At 39.3% G+C, this 24,054-nt stretch overlaps 1 protein-coding gene across 33 annotated transcripts in view; it reads left to right on the top strand.

Moving 5' to 3' along the window:
- The first annotated feature begins 1,191 nt into the window (after positions 1 to 1,191).
- MPDZ (multiple PDZ domain crumbs cell polarity complex component) overlaps positions 1,192 to 24,054 on the top strand; it is a 174,323-nt gene continuing 151,460 nt past the window's right edge. For 24 of the 33 annotated variants that reach the window (XM_074015754.1, XM_074015770.1, XM_065530519.2 and 21 more), the window contains exon 1: positions 1,192 to 1,475. The gene's annotated coding sequence lies outside the window, so the exon portion shown is untranslated. Of the gene's footprint in view, positions 1,549 to 24,054 lie in introns of all 33 variants that reach the window. The other 9 variants (XM_015437163.4, XM_045373240.3, XM_065530523.2 and 6 more) reach the window with 2 other exon arrangements.

A 24,054-nucleotide genomic window follows, 5' to 3' on the forward strand; every position in this document is an offset into this window, starting at 1 on the left:
GTAACTGATTTTTAAGAAACTCCAGCATCTAAAGGTTGGGGGAGAGGTGGCAAAGAAGACTGAAGAGTGGCCTAGTGACAGGTGCAGATCTACCTGGAAACTGAAGTAGTTTAACATTCTGGGTCCTTCTCTTGCCTGGGAGCAACCCTAGCAATGTGTTTACAGGGACGTTTATTTTTCGATTTTTCAAAAGAAAGTTTTGTTTTGTTTTGTTTTTTGTTAAAGCAGACCCCCAATTGTACAAGCTTCAGAGCCCATACCTCCGCCCTTGACTAAGAGGAAGGAGCAAAACCAAGAGTGTGATTGCATGGAATTACAGGAGGGGTGGGGTGGGGAGGGCTCTAGGAAGAGAGAGGTCAACAGCTGTGACTGTGTTTGAAAGGCCAAGGAATACGGGAAAAGAGTATTTTTATTCAGAATAATAAAAGAAATTCTATTAAATGTTCTAAATTGGACTTCTGAGTATCCTTTGGTCCTATAATATTAGAGAGATGTTTTGAAAAAGAGTTTCTTATGCAGAAAAAATTTCGTGGGACTTCCAAATTCAGGATAACAGAAAGAAAATCTTAAGTGGCACAAAATAAAAAATGAATATCTGTTCTTCCTGGGGCCATGTAACTCTAATAACTTTTCCATGTTTACTGTTTTTGCTTTTAAATTGGATCATCAGACTAAGAATGCACCCTGATGTGCGAAAAGTTTCTTAGAAAGTGAGACGACTGCCCCCCACCCCCGCCCCGCTTTCTGATTAAAGCGCTTCTCATCAGCATCCTATGCCACTTAGTAAGCTACCCATGCAGAAAGCATCCTCAGGGCAGTGCACATAAGAAAAATCTGAGGAACCAGAAACAGGCTATCAGTTTCCGCAGGTTGACAAAATCGGCAAATAAAAACTCAAGACTGCCATTAAATTTGAATTTCCGATAAACAATGAAGAACTTTTTAGTATAAGTACGTCCCAAATATTGCAAGGGATATACTTGTACTAAAATTATTCCTTTTTTGAGATTCCCATTTAACAGGCCAGTCTGTATTTTATCTGACCACCTCATAAGTCCACTACCCACACCCCAGGCCTAGCGGCCCAGGAGCGAGTTTAAAATCCCGCACCGGCCCGCTAGGCCGCGTCCCCTGATTGGCCGAGGCGCGCCCGCCGCCCCGCCGGTCGCAGGCGTCACGGCAGCCCCAGCAGCCTGGGCCCCGCCGCCGCCTCCGCGGCAGCCCCGGTCGGCGCAAGTGCGGCGCGCGCTGGGGGAGGGGGCGCGGCGGAGCGCGAGGCTGGCGTCGGGCCGCCGCGGGATTAAGTTTCTCAGTCACGCGTGAGTGTGCGCTTTGATCCCGAAGCTCCTCGCCGGGCCGTTACTTCAGAAGACAGCGAGCGTGGGCGAAGCGAGGCATCCAGAGGCCCCGGCGACCCCTGCTCCCTAGCCCTCTGCCCCCTCGCGTCCCGGCCCTGGGCGGCCGCCGCGAGCCGGGTAAGCGGCGCGTGAGCCCAGGCCCGGAGGCCGAGGCGCGCCCCCGCGCCCTGCGCGCGCGCCGGCGGGGAAGGTGCGCGGGCGCCCGGGGCTCGGCGCGCGGGGGTGGGGGTGGTGGCGGGCTGTGGGGCGGTGCGCTTGCCCCACCCCGCGCGGCCAGGCGCTTCGCGGATGCCGCTGCTGTGGCTTTTTAAAAGGATGGGGTCTAGAAGTTTCCTTTGCTACTCGCAAGTCTCCACTCCTCCCACCCCCGCGATGGATAATCCTAGACCTTTCAGCCACCCCTACCCCTTTCTTTTGCTCTCGCTGACTCTAAGAGGTTTAAAAGTTCTTCCTTTTCCTTGACCCAGAGGGGCACAGTCTTGGTGTCGGGGGGCGGGGGGTGGGGTGTTAGCCTGGGGGTCCGGAGCGCAGACCAGGCCTCCGGGGCGCGGGAGCCTGTTGCTCTCCGCTGCCGGGGCCGCGCCCGAATGCCCTGTCCGCCGTTACGCGGTGCCGGGCTGCGCGGGGTGCGGTAGAGAGTGGGCAGCAATGCTCCCGGTCCTGCGTTCTCGCCTTAGCCTCGGGGACCCCAAGGCAAGCCGCTAATTGGTACCGGTTCCCCGTCCCCCACCCCTGGCGCCCATGCCCTTTTAACCGCAGCTCCCGTTGGTGGGAGCATGTTGGTCTTGTCTCTCCCTTAATGCCCTCACCCCCCGCTCTGATGGGCGCCTTTGTCTGTGATTTGGCAGCCCCAGGATGCCGGATGTTCCTAGGGAAGCGATGTTTGGGAGACGCTTTGTGCCTTGCGGAGTACCGCGTTTGTCGGGTGGTGATGGTGTACATTTTTGCTTGCATTCTTTGTAGAGGCACAAAGGCCGGGCTATTCTTCCCTGCAGTCACATGGAAATCCAAGCGGAGACTGCGGGGGAGGAGAAGTGGCCAGGCGCCGGCGGGAGGTGGAGGCCACTGCGCAGTCACTGGGGGCGAGTGGGGGGTCCCCGGGGACCTCTCCTCCGCGGTGGCGCTGTTGAGGTGCTCTGCTTGGGAAGACCCCGGCAATGGGCACTGTCTTTGTGCAGTGGGGGCTGTGGTTGGAGGCTAGTGTTTGGTAGGTATCACCAGATAGATAAGAGGACTATGACTTCACCAGCCTAGAAGGAAAACTTCTCCATGTTCTTTTGATGTCATAGAGAAGGAATCTGATAAGTGACCAGACTGCCTTGACCTGCCTTGTAGATAGTTTGATGTAAACATCCCCTTCGTGTTTCCCTAGAAATTCCTGGTTTAGGTTACCTTTTATAGAATAACACCTTATCTGAAAACTAACGAGGAGGAGGTGATGGCTTCGGGCTTGGGAGTTTTACATGTTGAATTTGGGTGTGAGTGATTACAGTGAACATCTTGTAATGTTGGAACCATCTAAATTTGTATAATGTATGCCTTAGCACTTGATGGAATTTCGGCAAACAATAGTGTTTAAAAAACCTAGCAAAACTTGGCCAGGCGCAGTGGCTCACGCCTGTAATCCCAGCACTTTGGGAGACCGAGGTGGGTGGATCACTTGAGGTCGGGAGTTCAAGACCATCCTGGCCAACATGATGAAACCCTGTCTCTACTAAAAATACAAATATTAGTGGGGCGTGATGGCACGCGTCTGTAGTCCCAGCTACTAGCGAGGCTGGGGCAGGAGAATCGCTTGCACCCAGGAGGCGGCGGTTGCATTGAGCCGAGATCATGCCACTGCACTCCAGCCTGGGCGACAGAGCGAGACGACTCTGACTCAATAAATAAATAAGTAAATAAAAAATATAAATAAAAACCTAGCAAAACTTGAAGTTCTTTGACCTGATCTTCTAATACAATACCGCGCTTTGGATGGATGCACCTGTGCCCTTGTGTGCAACGTAGGCAAAACTAGTTTTGGGTACCCTTTGACTCTCCATTCCTCTTTCCTATCTCGTTTGCCAAAACTAACAAACTTAGGAAGATTATTCTCAACGTATTACTAATAGATTATGGTGTACCTTATTTCTTACATGTTTCTTTTTTTCCCTTTGTTCCTTTCTGTGTTTATTCTTTTCACGTACCTTCTCTAGTTCTGGTTTTCTTTGTCTCTTTACCACACTTCTTTTTATTGACTGGGCCTGATGGTTGTGGCTTGGAAAGGGAGGTATCATTAGTCAGTTTTTAATGTGTTTCAAAGTCCTATCACCTAGACATTGCTCTGGTTGGCCCTTAAAGACATCTTTCCTTTTCAGATGCATTTAAATGCACCTAACTGTGAGGAATAGAAGCTGTTCTCAGAGTCTAGTTTATTTCTACAAGTTGAAGCTATTGAGAGAGATTCTTGGAAATCCTTGAAATGTAACTTTCATGGATTTAGGCCTAGTTGGCCACTTTTAGTTTTTAACTGCTAGGATGGAGAGATTTTGCTTGACAAATGATGAAGTGAATCCATTGTCTAGAATTGGGATTAAGGGATTTAAAAGCTGGAGAAGAACAATGAATTGCCCGGAACGTAGCTATCCTGAGTTAGAGGCAGATTATTTTCTCCAGATTACATCCCAGATCCGACATAGTCTTGTCTCTCAGGTTGAGTTGCAGGTTGGCTACATTTTGTATATTTGGAAACATACAAAGTACTCTGAATTTCATGAAATATTTTGAGGCAAAGTTGGACCAGAATGTCCCCAAATATGGTAGAGCGAATAGCACATCTGCCAGAGAAAGATCCTACACTTTAAAGTGAAGAAGCAGACAACTTCCTGGTGAATTTAGGACTGCTTGATGGTGCCTATAAATGATGATATATGTCCGAAACAGTTACATGTACTTTTAAAAATAGTTATTTGGCTTGAAGTAGGATTTCATTTGATATTGTTACATACATTATCAACTCCATATTTATAACAATAAAAGTTTCATTTTTTTCTTGTAAATTAGTGTCATACAAAGGGGAACATTTATATAAGTACAGTTCGGAAATGATATTTAGCATGGTAACATTGATATATTGTGATTAAATAATTTTAGTGGGATTCCATGTGGGATAATAAGACTAAGGAGATAAATAACTACTTCTCAATAAAGGAAACCAGTGGTGAGGAATCCATTGCCTTCCTGTGATATGTTTCCAGAGAAGATCCGAGGTATTCATGTAATAGGTAGTAATAGGTGGATTAGGAAGACTGTTGTATTGGGTTAGGCATTGAGGAGAACACAGAATAAATACGATTCTGCTCCAGTAGCGTAGGGTCTTAGTTGCAAGAATCTAATGGGAGAAATTATAGAAAGGTTTTACACATAAAAAATGTTACAGGGATTCTAGGAAAGTAGTTAAGTATAGGGATTACTTGCTCTTATCATTGTGGTTAGTAAATAACACACATAGGGGGCTTTGGTCTTGAGATAAGAGGGTGGAAATGAAAGATTTTTGGTATGAAGTGAGCTTAAGTCAGTGGTTTTGCCTTGAAAATTGACATGGTGTATGGAAGAGGCTTGGATGTGAGTGGGCAGGGGTACTGAAGAGCGTATTCAATTTGTATATTTCTGGAGTGCGATAGAGGGTTTGTGCCCAGGGGAAAAGTTTGGATGGGGAAGAGCAATTAATGGAGAGCAATGAAGTATAGGCTGAATTTTATCTCTTGAAGTTTCCACTTTCCAGTAACCCGTTTCACATTTCCTTCTGAGACTTTACCAGAAACACGTTTAGTGTCTATATTTCTAACAACCTCTTCAGTGCAATCTGGTCTTTTTCTACCATGCACCCTAAAACGTTTGTAGCCATTACCTGTTACCCAGTTCCAAAGCCACTTCCACATTTTTGGTGTTTGTTACAGCAGCACTCCATTTCCTGGTACCAAAATCTGTATTAGTTTGATAGGGCTGCCTTGACAAAATACCGCAGAGTGGGAGGGCGGCTGAAACCACGGGAATTTATTTCCTCACAGTTGTGGGGGCCGGAAGGCTAAAATCAAAGTGTTGGTGGGATTGGTTTCTACCGAGCCTCTCTCTTTGGCTTGTAGATGGCTGAGTTCTCCCTGTTTCTTCACATACTCTCCCTCTGTGTATGTCTATGGCCTAATTTCTTTTTATAAGGGAACCAGTCATATTGTGTTAGAGCCCACCCCTAGTGTCCTCATTTAACCTTTATGTCCAAGTACAGTTACATTCTGAGGTACAGGGAATTAGGATATCCTGTGGATTTTTAGGAGACATAATTTAGCCCATAACAAGGTTCTCAAAGAGACCTAGTCTGTAAGCTAGTGAGACCCTGAGGCAGTGAGATCATATTGGAGGCTAGTGCATAGTCTGATCATTACTGGGGTAATCTGATGTTTGGCAAGAAAGGGAAACTGCTATTTGAGGACAAAGGTATTTTATCTTTGGCCTGAGGCCACTTATTTTCTTTCTCTGGGTGTTCATTGGGAAATTGTGCCTCTATGACCTTCCTTTTTGTGGACAGAGCATTAATTTTCTTTTGAAGTGTTTTATAAAAGCATTTGTTTTCTTAAAATATTTCTTTTAATGGTTCTTAAAAATAGTAAAGCGCTAAATTTGGCAAAGCTGAAACATTGTGTTGTAAATATCTCAGTGGTTTTTGAGTCTGATTAAAACAACAGAATTTATTCTTTAAATTCCATTGATCTAAAAACTTTCTTATACATGTTTTGTGGGGTAATATATGGCATAATCTTTTTTTCCTTCAGAAATGTTTCCCCATTTTGGGAAAATATGATTAATAAAAGGGATTTTATGTTACATAAAATAAAAACTTTTTATTTTTATTTTATGTTTTTTAGGTGTTGCAGTTGTATTTGTTGAGTTAACGAAACCATTAGAACCATTCTTCCAGATCTGGCCAACTAAGTTTAAAAAAAAAAAAAAAAAAGATAAAAAGAGACAAATTCTTGCTTTTTTTTTCTTTTCTGGCCTGTCTGCCTGCAGTGGTTAAATTTGTTTTGTTTAGGGAATTCTTATCTTTATCCACCTTTTAGTTTTATTTGTGTCTGCAAAAGCAACATTCATTGTTATTTTCTTGTAAACCACTTGCAGATCCGAGGTGTTATAAATAAGTGTATGAGGAGAAAGTGAAAAATGAAACACTTATTAAAAAAAAAAGAAAAACACAAAACTTAAGGAAAAACTTACTGTTGTTGCTTATTTTTAAAAATACACAAGGTAATTATTTATTTTAGTAAATAGCACATTTAAAAAGGTATGGAAGGTACAAGTGAAAAGAAGACAGAAAACTTGCCTGTAATTGGATCACCCATATACCACTCCCACAAGAAAATCCCCAAAACACATATTTTGAAAAGGAAGATACTTACATTATTTTGTTATAACAAATGAATAGATAGAGCTGTTGATCAATAGATTTCACCAATTGCTGTCTTTCTCAGTAAGCATAATCTGATCTGAGATTATTAAACGTTCATATAATTTGAGTTGATACTAATAGCGTTTGTTTGAACTGATGTCTCAGGTCTTTTGAAGAGGTATGATACAGTTCACTACCACATGGCATATAGGACACCAGTGGAGAATGTATTTTTAAAAATTTTGATCTCTGCTTAAAATTAAGCGTTAATAGTCATATTGTTAATTTCACAATAACTTTATATTATGTACTCAGGTGGCCCCATAGGATACTTTGCTTCAGGGAACTGTCATAGAAAATGGTCATGAGAAGCTATCCTTCTGTGTTCATGAGATACCACTAACCTAACAAAACCATGATGATAGAGTCATAAAGATTAATGATTATTCTACAAGTTAAAAACTCCTCTCTGATATATTTAAGATATGTCCAGTTTCTCTTATACCTTGCTAGGCCCCTGTTTTAGTTCATTTGGGGTGCTCTAACAAGATATCAAGCAGTGAGTCCATTATAAACAAAAATTTATTTCTCATAGTTCTGGAGGCTGGGAAGTCCCAGATCAAGGCACTGGTAGGTTCTGTGAATGGTGAGGGCCTCGTAGATGATGCTGTCTTGCTGTGTCTTCATGTGGTGTGGAAAGGGCAAGGCTGTTCTCTGGTACCTATTTTATAAGGGCACTAATCCCACTCATTAGAACTCTGCCCTTGTGATCTAATTGCCTCCCAAAGGCCCCACCCCCTAATACCATTACTTTGGGAGTTAGGATGTCAACATATGAAATTGGGGGGAACATAAACTTTCAGACCATAACAGCCCCCTTAATAGGTCCTGCTTTGTCTAAGGCATTACTAGATAAATTTCATAAAGCTTATGTATTTCCTCCTCTGCTTCTCACTCCCCACAAGTCTCCCAGGTTTTTGCATTTTAATAAGTCAGGCCTGAATCCTCTTCTGGACAGCATTCATTTTCTTTTGTATTTTGTTTTAGTAGAAACGGGGTTTCACCATGTTAGCCAGGCTGGGCTTGAACTCCTGACCTCAGGTCAGGTGATCTCCCCGCCTCAGCCTCCAAAAGTGCTGGGATTACAGGCGTGAGCCACTGCGCCTGGCCTCATATTCCAATTTGGGACTACAGGGGCCTCATCGGTATGATTCAGTGGAGTGTTGTCTGACCCTTCCTCCCCTTTCCCATCACATTCAGTTTTCTGGGCTAGGAAATGTAGTTATCCTATGCTGTTTTACAGCATTGGATACGGCTCTTCATTCTGATATAATCTATTGATTATATATTGGGTTAGACTAAGTCACAAAGTATTTTTAGCTTTGTTTTGTGGCTGAGGTAGGAAAATGAGAAGAAATGGCCCTGGGGCCTGGATTATTGCTCCCTAGCTAGCTTTATTAAGATGTTCAGTGAACATCTGTTGGATGCTAAAGTCAACCTGTTCAGCCCCTATCCTTTTCTCAAGGAGGTGGGAGGGACTGTTTAACTGTTTTATTGTGTTATAAGTTATAATTGACAATAAACTGCAGATATTGAGAGTATACAATTTGTTGAATTTTGGCTGTTGTGAAGCTATCCCCCACAATCAAGATAGTGAACATATCCATCACCCCCAAAAATTTCCTCATACCCCTTGGTAATCCTTTCCTCTACCCACCCCTCCCATCTCCAAGTAAACTACTCATTTGCTTTATATCACTATAGACTAGTTTGCATTTGCTAGAGCTTTAAATAAATGGAATCATACAGTATGTTCTCTTTTGTCTGACTTCTTTCACTATGTAATTATTTTGGGATTCATCCATGTTGCCTGTATTCATAGTTTAGTACTGATCATTGCTGAGTAGTAGTAGTCATTGCATGGATATACCATTAAAGAGTTTTTAAGTCATTTAGAACTCTCCTGCACTTTGTCCATTGTCTTATGGTACATATTCATTCTTGCTTTTGTGAGGGAGGAAAAACTTTACTCTCTGAGGTTCTATAAGTGAGGCCTGTTAATTAAAACTAACAAAACACAGATTAACATTTAATCGATCTTTTTAATTTTACGTGCATGGGGGCTACACAGAAAAGAGACCCAAAGAAGAGGATAGATTTGGGGTTTTTGCATCATTTTCATAATAAAAGTTGTTCTCACTGGTAAGGGAGAGATGATCATCTTTACTTATGTCGCATTTACAAAGGAAATTTTGTGTTCTACTTTTACGCAGAAAGGGCCAGGGCAGGGAGTGCTCCTGTCTTCCATTTCCTATTTGCCTTCAGTTCAAAATAATCCTGATGCCAAAGTAGCATATTTTGGAGTGGCATATTCTGATCCCCTTTGGATTCAACTGTGTGCGTCTGACTTTTGTATTTGACAGTGTTTCTCAGTCTTCTTAAATTCATGCCTCATTTTGATAAACATAACAGAAAATTTAAATGCCCTTATTTAAATGTTGGAGCTTCAAAATACGTAAGTCAGTAGTTTAAAAAATACTACTGGTAATTGTAAAAAAGATGTAAAAGATATTTAATTTTGAAAGATAGGAGATGATTAAGTAAAAAGTCAGGAGATTATTGAGGCTTTCCATAAACTTTTGTATCCTACCTTATGAAGAGTTTAAGCACAGCACAGTAGTTTCAGTATTGAACCCAATGCTTTATTTTGACTGCTTGCTAAATATTCCTCACCCACTTGCATATTTTTTGTAATTCTTATCATTTTTGATAGCTTTATCTGTCACTCCTGTGACAAATTTATATGATAGTCATATAGTGAATTGGATAACAAAGGAGTAATTTGGTGCTGAAATTATTCAAATAATTGCCATTCTGTATATGTTGCAATTCAGATCATCAAACACACCAAGAGTCGGAGAGGGGATGATCTGCATCATTCTAGATCAGCTCTGGCCAGTGGAAATATCATGTGAGCCACACATGTAATTTTAAGTTGTCTGTAACCACAGTAAAGAAAAAAGCAGAAGTAAGTGAAATTAATTTTAATGATATATTTTATTTAACCCACTTTCTTCAAATTATTATTTCAACGTATAATAAGTATAAACATTATCGAGATATTTTACTTTCTTAAAAAAAAAAAAAGCTCTCCAAAATATGCTATGTCTTTTACCCTTACATCATATTGCCTTTAGAACTGGCCAAGGTATAAGTGCTGGGTAGTGGCTTGTTTCATTGTGGTTCCTGGCTACTGTATTGGTCAACACAACTTTACCTCATGCAGCTAAGCTATAAGGTCAGATGAAATCAAGAAACAAGATGTCTTCATTCTGTTATGAAAACCTGTTATGTTGGCTGGAACCACTCAGCCTTTTTTGGGTCATTTGTAATGTTTATATATTGTCTGTACCTTCTGATCACTTAGTTGAAGTGACAAACAAAATCAAACTACATTTAAAGCAGATGTCCTCTCTAGATTATTACAAAAGTAAAAGTTGGTTTATGCTGTTAATATTAACATTTAGTCCTTTGAGTGCCAGAGTAAAAGTAGTTAATGGAGGCAGTTAAATAGTAGATGAGTTAATTAAGAAACAAATAGTCATATTAATTGAAAGATAAGCCTTTTTAAAATGCTTTCATGGAGAAAATATCACTTATCAAGATAACCCCAATGAATCCTATAGAATTACGTATGGTAACTAAATAGTGTAGCTTGTTACATTATCTGTGAATTAGTAATTAGGGGATCGAATTGCTCCATGCTTATTTTTCTTATATGGCTAAGGTACGTGTTCAGATAGGTTCATAATAATTTGGATTCCTTTATGCAGTTCTCCCTCATCTGAACTACCTGGAATCTTGCCAGCAACATGTAAATTGTCATTTCTTGCTGAATTTTTCTCAGTATATTCTCAACTGTGTAGACTATCAGTGACCGACAAGCTTATCAGCAGATTTAGACAGTAACACCTCTTTGCTGGCAGAGGACTACAGGGTTCTCTCTAGGAATTATTTGGTACAGATTATGAAAAATACTTTTTTTATCGTGAACAAATTTTATTTTTTTCTTGTGTGTATGCATGTTCAATTAACAGAAACACCAAAGGTACATTTGTTTTGGTTTAGTATGGAGCTGAATAAGAAAGGATCATGACAATTTTTTTTTTTTTTTTAGATAATACGCTCATCTATATATGTACACTGTTCCATCTTGGAACTTGCAGGAATGTTATTGATTCCACTATGATTTTTAATTTATCTCACAACCATTATTTATGGTGCTGGGGATATAGCCCCAAGAGAAAAAGAAAACAACAGCAACACAAAACGTCCTACCTTCATGAAATTAAAATTCTATTATTTCCTGTTTTCTAGAGGCATTTCAAGCTCAGTATGTCCAAAAAGAATATAACCATATTTCTCTTTCCTCTAAAACCATATATTTATCTTTCTGCTCTTGTTCTTTCAGCTAAATGATGTCCTGACAGTTGTAGTTTCCCAGATTAAAATCATTGGGAGAGTCAACCTCTATTTCTGTCACTCATTCACCCCTCCTGGCCCTAACAGTCACCAAGTGGTCACTGAGTTCTTTTGATTGCCTGTAATTAATGAGTCTGTATCTTTTCTCTGTTTTCTTGCCATTGCCTTCATCTGGGCTCTCATTCTTTTTTGATTAGGTTGTTTTAAAAGCTTAACATCTGGTTGTATTATCATTAGTTCTTTTCCCTCTTTGTTGAAATATTTACACTATTATCAGAATTGTTTTATCAGAAAATAAATTTTAGTAATCCCTGTACCCTCCAAACTCCCTCCCCAGTGTCCCTGCATGGTCCAGCTTGCTCGCAGGGCAAAGCCCCAATGAGGCCATGGAAACATTACCTTCATAGCTCTTGTCATTCTGGACCCAAGTGCTGCAGCCTCACTGTCATCAAGTTCTCTGGGTTCTTGATGGTTTTGTTGCCTTAGCAGATGTCCTTCCCTTCATAAGAAATGCCTTTCCCTTTACTGCTCTCCTCCGCACTCTCCTGATCGGCTCATACTTCAAGATGATTCATCTGTCATAACTCTTACAAATTCTTTCTGACTCATGTTGGCAGTATTGGATTCCTCTGTACTGAGAACTTTACCTATCATGTTGCCCCGTAATTACTTACTGTTTTCCAGTAAATTGGGAACTCAGAAGTTAGATACTTGTCCTCATTCTTCTTTTGTCATATGCTTCCGTGACAGAGGTGGATAAAGACATGGGGGCCTGAAGTATATGGAATTTGGGGTGGTTCTCTTAAAAATAATAGAAAATTATAACTACAAAATTAGATATGAAAAAAATTTATTTGAGAATTGAAGAATCCTATGCAAGTACCTTCATGCTAAATCTTACTATACACATGCTAAATCTTCCTATACACATGGCTAGGAATATGTAAGTGCTCACTTAATACTTGATGAATTGGTGTGGTTTTTTTGGGATGCGTTATAAGTATCATCTGAATATCTATATTTATATATATGTATATAATTTTCTTTTTGCTGTTTATTTTTTAAAATTAGGAAACATGATTAGCCATTCTGATGCTAATACTGTTGCTAATAATAAATGTCTAATACTTCCATATTTCTTCCCATTTCCAAACACTTCTGAATACCTTATCTTACAGGATTTTGACAACTGAGTCACAAGGGAAGTGACTCAGACTTAATGACTCTGTGTTTTGCTACTTAGTGAGTGAAGGAAAAGGGAGCTGAAGTTCTTCCTTTGAGATCAGATTTCACTTTGGTAGGAGAAATGACAATTCTTCCTCTGCGTCTGTAACCTCAGTCATCACCACTTTGCTCTATATTCTGTTAGCCTGGTGAATGCTAAGGAATTTTCTGAGAGTTTTCCAAATCATCTCAGTGTCATTCCATCTTTCCATCCCTTCTCCCTTTCAGCTTCCTCAATTATTTCTTCTTCCTTTCCTCCCCTGTTATTTGTGTCTTGCCATACATCAAACACATTCTTCTCCATGTCTTTTCTCAGATGAATTGATACTTTTAAGTGTCATTACTTTGAATAAGCTGAATTTTGTAGTTTGCAATTTTCAAATTTGTTTCTACTTCTTTGAAGTACTATGGGGTGTGTCTTGGGATCCTCAGTAGTGTAAAAATTACACCTAATTTTCAGCAATGGAAAAGAAAGTATCACAAAACTGTGTACTTTACAGCATAGGTAAGACAGCTCTGTTGCTTAAAAGCTTCATGAATGTAGGAGAAAACACTATCTTTCTGAACCTCAATTTTCTTACCTGAAAATGAGGGTATAAAGTATGGAGCTCTTGGTAGGATTGAAAGAAATACATATTTGTAAAGGACATAGGTTTTGTTTAAGAAAACAGGGATAGGATATATGGAAGGTATTATAAACAAATGGTTTCATTTCAAACACTAAAACTGATGCCAATTTCATTACCTAAAAAATTACCTATGTAGCCTATTTTATTTTCTGGGAAAGTCATTATTATAACAGATGCAATAGCAATCAATTCTTAAATGCAATTTTATTATTAGTTGTTATTGAATAGCATTTTTAAGAACCCCAAATAACAGATTGTTGCTTTAAATTGTGTATTGCAACCAAGCCTACATTTTAGACATTCTAGTGATGAATATATATTTGGAAAGTTTTGCCTCTTGGAGTATTTGGTGGTGGTTATGTTCCTGAGGAAGAAAGTTGCCTTTTTACATCAGTGAAATGATATGGAAAGTTAGTTTGTTACTTAGGGACTCTTGTCAGGGTAGACATCCCCTCTGATTAAGGCTTTTAAGCCTTTGTCCTCCTTAAATCCTTCTTCCTTCTTTCTCTGACCCCAAATCTTCGAGTAGCTGAATGAGATTACTTTTGCATGAAACTGTTCAGATAATTATTGGCATTTCATTATATAGACTTTTCAATACCCCACCTAATAATGGCTGGAAAAATGGGATGGCTTAATAAAAGGTCTGAGTTAGGGAACCCTGGAAAAGTTATAGTATTTTCTTTGACTCTCTACTGAATCTATTAAATGTGGTCTTAACAAGTTACATGTTTGGAAAGAGTAAAAGCTTACAAAATTTTCTTACATCTTCAAGTAATTAAGATTGATAATTGAAAAAAAAAGTGTTGATTTCTTCTGTCTGCTGAATTTAAGGGTTCTGAATTGCTAAATACTCCACAAAAAGTATTGCAAAGAATGGGCCGAGAGAGGGAGAGAGAGAATGTGATTGTTCACAAGCCCTTCTCAGTACATGCATCTGTTGTACTTCTCTGTGCAGAGTTGAAACTGAACCAACAGGCGTCAAACCACTAGTTACCACGAGCACAGTATAGGAGAGAAAAACAGCCACATTAAATATTATTCCAAAATGCTGTTTTCTTCCCAGAGGACTTCTGATGAGAAATTTGAGCCTGCCCTTTCCTGAGTAAAGTTTGTAAACTTTGTTCCTGTCCACGTTCAGCAAAGGGAAGTCATGAAAGCCACTGACTGAATTTAGGAGGTGCTGATGGATGGGGAAGGATAAAAATATCTAATTATGTATAGTACTTATAGCTCAGTGATACCTAAGGAGTTTATATAATATACAACGCTTTTCATAATTTTTGTAGAAAAGATTCCAGGAGAAGCCATTTGGAACAGTAATAGAGAAATTGTGGAAGTAGAGTTATTTTAAGAGTTGGGAAAGTCCTAGAAAATGATCTTGGGAGAATAGTAGAACGTGAAGTTGGATGGGGAGATAAGTTGAAGCACATGGTTGTAATATTATGGTCTTCTCTCCTACCTCCTAGTTCCACAGTTTTCTCTGTATTGGAAATATTGTCTCCATCATTTAACACTTTCCCCTGAGGAGCCACTCAGTCACAACTGACAAGCCACCTATTGTTCTGCCCCAGTGTCATCAAGATCTCACAAACTCAATGGAGATCCTGTCCGTGAGAGGGCAGCTGAGAAATGAGACATTTTTTGTACTATCACCTCCGACAGCAGTTGATAGGTTCTAACAACAGAGACCTGCTGCCAACTATATTTCTGGGTCCCATGGGTACGCTTTTGAGTACCAAATGCTTTCAATTTGTTTTTTCTTTTTGAGATGGAGTTTCACTCTTGTTGCCCAGGCTGGAGTGCAATGGTGCAATCTCAGCTCACAGCAACCTCTGACTCCTGGGTTCAAGTGGTTCTCCTGCCTCAGCCTCCCCAGTAGCTGGGGTTACAGGCATGTGCCACCACGCCTGGCTAATTTTGTATTTTTAGTAGAGACTGGGTTTCTCCATATTGGTCAGGCTTGTCTTCAACTCCCGACCTCAGGTGATCTGCCTGCCTTAGCGTCCCAAAGTGCTGGGATGACAGGCGAAAGCCCAAATGCTTTTTACAAGCACCAGGACACAGTCGACCTGGACTCATTGAATTGCCTCATTCCAGGCAGGGAAAAGGGCAGGAGGTAAGAGCCTGAATTTCCCTGGAGAATTTGTTGCCAGTGTAGGAACTGCACTGAAGAATTCTATGGCACAAAGTTAAGTCTTCTGCATGTTTTAGGTTTCCCCCAATACAATAATGTGGCTACCGTGAGTGCTTTGTGGGCAGCTAGCTGCCTCTGGAGTTTGGCATTGACACATTGTTGTGTTCACCTGCGAGGGCAGCTCTTGGAAGAATCCCCCTGCCTGGTTCTATGCAAGAAATATGCCTGGCATGTTGTGTCTTGACCCTTAACACTGAAAATGTGATACAAACAGGGGCATTCTGCCCAACAACCTAAATTCCTTTGAGTTTAACTGAGGAGTGAGAGAACAGAAGAGGCCAAATCTTAATTCTGAGAAGAACTTAAATCTTTCCCCTCAGTCACCATGTTTGGTGTGAGTTAACAGTTTGAGGGGAGGGTACCCTGTCCAACAGAGATACATGAAGAGAACATTATGAATGAAAAGTATGCAAAATGGGTGTTCGGAGAGAAAGTGTTAGAATCCATAGTTCTCTAATGTGTATTCTGGACTCTTTTTTTGTTTTTTGTTTTTTTTTAAATTATGGGTGAAGGTTAATAGGGAAGGAAATAAATATAATGCAATGGGCTATAAACAGAATTGATTGGTCTAAATATTTTTAGAAAAGGAAAATTAGCCTTCCAGAGGGTCGGTTGAGTTAGTCCAGCAGTCCAGGGTTCTGATCCTAGACATACCACTGATTTGTTACGTAATCAACTCTCAGTGAGCTTTAGCTTCTCTGTGACCCATGTGTTTTTTGAGGCCCCTTTCAACTTTAACTTTATAGATGAGTGTAAGCAGTAAATAAGGGTATTTAACTCAAAGTATCATAAAATATAAATACATAATTATGGAAGCGGATATGAATCTGCTAATATTCTTTATAAAACTTGTGTATGTGTTTTAGAGAATCTGCAGATAAGTTAAGAACATATATACTGTTTGAAAGAGCATTTTGCCTCAGACCAACAATCTTAAAAATAAAACTAACTTTCAAAAGCCAAAGCAAATGTAATGAACATGTTTTTTGGTATAAATACATTTGTTATGTAAGAATACTTGTAAGAAAATATTCAATTTCCATATTATATTTATTTTCATTTTCAGTAGGCTTCATCCCCTCCATTAGAAAATTAACAGGAAAATACGATATGATACTATTTTCACCAAACTTTCTTAGAGTATGTGGATTCTTGGTCAATGTAGTGATTTTGATTTGTGTATGTTTATATAATTGTGGATTAACATGCCTTTTTTCCATAATTTAGTGTTAGCTTATATATATTGTGTGACTCTTCATTATATTGTCATTTGAATATTCATGGAAGATAAATAAGTTTTATTTAAACTGAAACAGGTTTATGTTTATACTTTCTTGGGATCCCCTATAATTCACAAAGGTGGGGTTTTTGAACATATGTTCGAAAGTAGAACAGCAATAGTTGTTCATCACTTCCTGCCCTCCTGCTCTCTGATGAGAAGTTGACTAATCCAGGGCAATAAGTATCTGCTTCTAAGGCCTGTATCTCAAACAGCTTGGTAAAATTAGAAGCAGAATAGCATCAGAAAATGAGAATGAAGCTTTGTTTTTAATAGTAAAACTGAAAATGATTCCTTATGAGATATTATATTTTGAAGAAATGTTTTCATAATATTTCCTTTAGTTTTGCTGGAATTAAGTAGTCTAGCTGAATAAATTATTGTTCTGGGAGAATTTACCAATGGTAACATTATTTTTTTCCAAAAAACTTAGTATTATAGTTTTAGGTGAAATTTTTTTTTTTTTTTTTTTTTTTTTTTTTGCCAAACAAGGATAAGGAGGATTTGAAAAATATTACACTAATCATCTCTAGTCCTAGCCTCTAAAACTGGATATTGCTAACATTTTCACATATTGGCTGTCTTATTTTTGTAATAGTTATTATGAGAAATTTCAAATGTACATAAATGTCGTGAATCCTCATATACCCATCATTCTGTTTTAACAAGTACTAGTTCATGGTCAGTCTTGTTTCTTCTCTTGTCTCAGACATTTCCCTTGTCCCTTCCCTGGAAGTTTTTGAAGCAAATTGTGGATATTATATTATTTTATGCATAAATATTTCAGCCCAACTGCTTTTTACATGCATAATTTAAAACCGTTATAAAAATACAGTTTCCTTTAAAAAAAAAAAAAAAAAAAGAGAAAGCTAAATTCCCACGTTGAGTCCCCACATATGAGGCTACTACTTCCATCTGTCTACTCCCATCTACTGTCATTTTAGAATGTGTCCTTTTAATCCATTGTTGAATATGAGGAAAGTATGTGTATACATATTTTTATGTGGCCCATATACTATTTTTTATATTTTTAAAATATAAATAAACTACTTATTCTGTAAATCTCCATTTCATTGTTGAGGTTTGGACTCCGAGTCTGTTCTTTAAAAAATGAGTCTAACCCATTTGTGTTTATTGTGAATATGGATATCTGGATTTATTTCATTGCCCTTGTTTTGTGTTTTTTGTTTACTGTGGTTTCTCCTTTTTCCTTGTTTTCCCATTCCTAACCTCTTTTAAATTGCTCGAGTATTTTTAGTTCATCTTCTTTCATTTTGGTGTGTATATTATGTAGAATCTACTTCTGTTTTTTTAGTGGTACCTTAAGGTTTTAACATGTATACTTGGCTTAATTTTTCTAGTAGAGTTTGAAGAAAGAACATTTCTATCCTCCTATGAGTGGAACTCTTTAATTTTTATAATTTTTTTTTTGAGACAGGGTCTTTCTCTGTCGGCCCAGATTGGAGTGCAGTGGTGCGATCACATGTCACTGCAGCCTCTACCACCTGGGTTCAGGTGATCCTCCCACCTCAGCCTCCTGAATAGCAGGGACTACAGGTGTATACCACCACTCCTGGCTAATTTTTTTTAAATTTTTTGTGGAGATGGGGTTTTGTGATGTTGCCCAGGCTGGTCTCAAACTCCTAGGCTCAAGCGATCCACCAATCTTGCCCTCCCAAAGCTGGGATTACAGGCATCAGCCACCATGCCTGGCCTGAATGGAGATTTTTGGTCTGAAATATTTTTACTGTTTGTAAATATTGTTCACAGTTACTCAGATTTCATTTGTATAATGAAAATTTGTGAGAGCTCACATTCCTTTTTTTTAATTTTTAATTTTCATTTTCTAGGGGCAGGGTCTTGTTCTGTTGCCCAGGCTGGAGTTTAGTGGCACAATGATAGCTCACTATAGCCCCAATCTCCTGGGCTCAAATAATCTTCTCACCTCAGCCTCCCAAGTAGCTGGGACTACATGCATGTGCCTCCACGCCTGGCTAATTTTAAGAATTTTTTTTTTTTTTTTGTAGAGACAGGGTCCCACTTTGTTGGCCAGGCTGGTCTTGAGCTCCTGGCTAAAAGTGATCCTCTCACCTTGGCTTCTCAAAGTGCTGGGATTACAGGCATGAGCCACCATACTCCGTCAGCTACCTTTGTTTTAACAGTGGATTTATGTTTTATTCGGTGGCAGCTAATGGCTTCTCTCAGGCTCTGAGCAAAACAGAACTTTATAGTGTTATATTCACCCACCAAGTGTAGGAGCTTCCCTGCACTTTGTTTTTCTGATGTAACTATCTCTTCTGTAGGATTATTAATTATTTAGTGGTCCTACTAAAATTGTCTTGCTAGTTAACTCCCTCAAATCTTTATTGGAAGTACAGTGCCCAAATGAAATAAAGGAACAAGGGTATTTCATAAGCAAGGGTACTTGAGAGGAGTTTCTTTTTTTTTTTGGATATGATGATATGGTACCATACCAAAGCAGAGTGTGTTTGAATGAATAGGTGTGTTTAAATGGAGCAAACAGAGCCTCATACAACATACCTCTGGCAAAATGGAGTTCACTGTAAATGGAGATCAGTGATTGTGCATCTGTAGGGACCAGTTACTCTATTTTCCTCTTATTGGCTGTGCTGCATCTCCCAAGGAATGCCTGTATCTCTTAATGTCGGTTGTATTCTATCTCTATCAACAGACTTGTTTTTGCTGTCTCATAACTCTGGCTTGTGTGTACCTCATTTTAGCTGCTTCATCTCTTACTCAGCTGCCTTCTGTCTTCTCAACTCTTGTTCTACCATTAATTGGCTCATTCTCTCAATATTTCTTAAGTTCTTAAGAGACACTCTAGTCCATTCATGCTTTTCATGTCAGTACTTAGATTGGCTTCCCTTGAATTAAGGAGCCTAGCCGTGGTTCCCTTGGTTATGGTTGGAAGAAGGGGGCGAAGCATAGTACATGATAGCATAGTCCTTGGAGGAGGGCCTGTGGGAAGGTTGAATTCTGTATTAGTCAGCTTGAGCTGCCATAACAAATTATTTAGAGAGGTGTAAACAACAGAAATTTATTTTCATGGTGTTGGAGGTTGAAAGGTCTAAGATCAAGGTCTGGCAGGGTTCAGCTTCTGATGAGGGTTTTGTCTGTGGCTTGCAGATGGCTACCTTCTTGTGTCCTCATGTGGCCTTTTCTCAGTTCTTGCATGTAGACAGTGAGACAGGTTTTCCTCTCTTCTTCTTTCTAGAAGACCACCAATTCTGTTGGATCAGGACTCCACCCTTATGTCCTCATTTAATGTTAACTGTTCCCTAAAAGACCTGTTTCCAAAATCAATCACATCGGGGTTGGGGCTTCAACATAGGAATTTTGGGCAACACAGTTCATTCCATAGCAACATCGTAAGGTACTATACTCAGCTATTCAAACTCTATTAGGGCAGACATTTCTAGAATAGTCTCACAACACTGACATGTTCCTTGTAGTATTACCATCCATCAATAACCAAAGCAGGAAAGGTGGGATTTATCCTAAACTCATCTTCCTTACCTCCATATTACCATGTCACAGTACTTATGTCTCTTAACTAATCTTAATCTATCTCCCATTTTCCTTTGTTTCTCTAGTTTTGAAAATGCCTCTTACCTGACTTCCTTATCCCTAGCTTCTCTTGATTTTTGTATGTCCTCCATACCATTGCCAGAGTGATCTTTCTAAAGATCACTTTGCCAAAATAAACTTCTAATTAAATCTAAACTCTTTAATGGCTGGGTGCAGTGGCCACAACTATAATCCCAGCTCTTTGGGAGGCGGAGGTGGGTGGATCACTTGAGGTCAGGAGTTTAAGACCAGCCTGACCAACATGGCAAAACTGTGTCTCTAATAAAGTAAATTACAACAACAACAACAACAAAAATTGGCCGGGTGTGGTGGCGGGGGCCTTTTATCTTAGCTACTCGGGAGGCTGAGGCATGAGAATAGCTTGAACCTGGGAGGCGGAGGTTACAGTGAGCTGAGATTGTGCTGCTGTACTCCAGCCTGGGCCACAGAGCGAGACTCCGTTTCAAACAAAACAAAAAACAAATGTCAACTTTTTAAGAGTAGTATGGAGGGCCCTGAATAATTTGGCATTTACTCACATCTCCAGCCTCATCTTCTCTGTCTCTCGTTTTTCCTCAGCCCCAATCCAGGTACTACATAAGAAACTACTTGCAGTGCTCAGAAGGTACCATGCACTCTTGCGTTTATGTGGGGAGCTCTTTCATCAGACCTTCTCCCCCACCTATTCTTTAAGACTCTGTGCAGGAGTCTGTGACTCCAGGAAGTTTCCCTGACTTCTCAGTTCAGCTTGGGTGTCCCTCCTTTGTGTTCTTATATTTTAATTGTTTATTTCTTTTCCTTTCGTTCACTTGTACGTGAGTTCCCAGATTGTATCATCATTTCTCCAATTCTGCTACTAGACAACATGCCAGTCATGTAAGTGCCCCATGTGTGTTTGCAGAATCAGTAAATGACAGAATTTGAGTCCTTTTCTAATCCCTTGACCTTCCCTGCATTTTCTTTTCTTTTCTTTTTCTTTTTTGAGGCAGACTTTTGCTCTGTTGCCCAGACTGGAGTGTGCTGGCTCGATCTCAGGCTACTTGGGAGACTGAGGCAGGAGAATCACTTGAACCCAGGAGGCGGAGGCTGCACTGGGTTCAAGTGATTCTCCTGCCTCAGTCTCCCCAGTAGCTGGGACTACTGCATTTCCATTTCAGGTAATTTGTATGGCAGTTTTTATAAATAAAGAATAAGAATATTAATCAATATTTGAAGTATGTTGTGAAGTTAAGGTTCTTTAATACTTGATTTTCTTTCATTTTGGTGGGCAAAGTGGAATTAATACATCTTATTTTCATTGAATAAATTTAGGAAGGTTTATAAATGTCAACTTGAAAATAAAAATTGTGTTCATGAATGCTTTTTTGATCAAAGCCTATAAAAATGAGGGAGCAGTTCAGAAGAACAGATGCTAAGAAAAGGCTGAGTGATTTCTGTTGGATGACTGCGTGATGTTGGTGGGTACTGTGACATTTCTATACTTTTAGAGCTATAGTTCAGTAATGTTACCCAAAAGTAGGAATTATGACTGAAAGTGTAAGTATTGCTGTTATGGACAATTGAATTTATGAAAATCTACTTGCATTTGACTACTACAATTGTGCCTTTGTCTGCTAACTTCAGGTACTGCTGCGGCAACTATGAATGATAGAAATGGTAAATTTAAATGCAATAACAGATGCTGAGCAACTTTGACAAGCTGCAAGCCATTGAAACAAGCACTTTTAATGTTGTATTCCTTTTTCAGTCAGAATTGTTTAAGATAACTAGAAAATTGTATGCATTTGGGGCATTTTCTCTACATAGAGTTATTTTTAGCATAAAACATATTTTCACTTGTTAGTTGCCATATAATCTGCATTGAGCAGAATGATTTGTGTTATGTTTCAAACGTTGATTCTCTACTTTGTAAAAGCTGTGCCTACATGTTACCATTACAACTTGTTGAAAAGTAAAATGATTACTCAGTTAATCCGTTCCTACTTCTAAATAATACCAAATATTCTGTTTTATTTTTATCCCTTGCTGACACTAATGTTATCAACAAATTGCTGGAGAATCATATGGTCACAGGTAAAATCTTTGAGATGTATTGAGGATTAGGCAGCTCTCTCGTGATGTTAAAGTTTTACAGGAAGCGTGAAAGGTAAAATGATTTTATATGTCTTTTTTTTCTCTAAGCTAGCATGTACATAGTAGGATTGTTAGATAAAATAGCAGATGCCCAAGTTAAGTTTGAATTTCAGATAAATAAGATTGGATTTTAGTATAAATATGTCCCAAGTATGGCATGGGACATACACTAAAAAAGTATTCATTTACTTGAAATTCAAATTTAATTAGCATCCTGTGTTTTTATTTGATAAATCTGGCAGCCCTCTATTAAGATACAAAGTTTGAAAAACACAAAAGTAATGCAGTGCAAAGTAAGATTGTCTCGGCGTCCTTCAGCCTGCCATATCCCACTATCAGTATCTTTGAAAAAGTTGCAGAATAGTCTATGCTTTTATAAACACGCACACATCAGTTTTTACTTACCTAAACAATTGCCGTCCTATTCTTCTGTACAAAGTATAACAACTTCATACCTTGTTCTGTATCTTCTTTTTTATAAATTCGACAATATATTTTCACCATGTGATTTTTGCGAGATAGTTCGGAAAATAGGGGGTAGTGTGATAGAGTTTGGGCTTTAAAATAAGGGACAGTAGGGTTCAATTCCAAGTTCTCCCACTTACTAGCTGTGTCACCTTGATTAAGACCCCGACCTCTCCTTTTCTCTGTTGTGTTATCTGGAATAATGTGTCAAGCACTGGAGGATATTATGGGGAGCAAGGTGGTCAGAGTCCTCACACGCATGATGGAGCGTGGATAAACTGCACTTGCCTAGCACTCTGGTGCCTAACAGATACTGAATTCATTGAGCTATTACTGATATGTCTTGTGGTTCTAAAAGCTAAGGCTGTTGGAACAGATTTTAGGTTCAGTTTTTATGACCAAATAGTGATATAGCCACAAGCAGGATACCTGAACAGCAACTAGAGGGAAACTGGTAATTTTTCTGTGCCAGGTTTGAATACAGTTGTCCCACCCCTTGGAATGTGGAGGATACATTCCAAGACCCCCAGTAGTTGCCTGAAACCAAACATAGTACCTTACCCCATATGTACAGACCTGTTATTCTATTGAATTTTGCCTTATTGTGCTTTGCAGATACTGAATTTTTTTAAACAAATTGATGGTTTATGGCAACACTGTGTCAAGCAAGTCTATTGGTGCCATTTTCTTTTCCAACAGCATGCGCTTACTTTGTGTGTGTCACGTTTTGTTAATTCTTACAATATTTCATGCCCTTTATTATTCTTACATCTGTTACAGTGATCTGTGATCAGTAGTCTTTGATGTTACCATTTTAATTATTTTGGGGTGCTGCAGCCCTGCACATTTAAGATGACGAACTTAATAAATGTTGCACATTTTCCAACTGCTCCATCAACTGGCCATTCCCATTCTCTTTCCCTCCTCTGAGGCTTCTCTATTCCCTGACACAGAGCAGTATTAAAATTAGGCTGTTCAGTGTTCAAGTGAAGGGAAGAGTTGCATGCCTCTCACTTTAAATGAAAAGCTAGAAATAATTAACTTTAGTGAAGAAGGCATGTTGAAAGTAGAGATAGACTGAAAGCTAGGTGTGTTGTGCCAAATGGCCAAGTTGTGAATGCAAAGGAAAAGGTCTTGAAGGAAATTAAAAGAGCTTCTCCAGTGACCACATGTAAAGCAAAACAGCCTTATTGTTGATATGGAGAAAGTTGTAATGGTCTGGATAGAAAATCAAATCAGCCACAACATTCCCTTAAGCCAAAGCCTAATACAGAGCA

The sequence above is a fragment of the Macaca fascicularis genome, chromosome 15, assembly GCF_037993035.2.
Source record: "Macaca fascicularis isolate 582-1 chromosome 15, T2T-MFA8v1.1".
Classification (NCBI taxonomy): domain Eukaryota; kingdom Metazoa; phylum Chordata; class Mammalia; order Primates; family Cercopithecidae; genus Macaca; species Macaca fascicularis.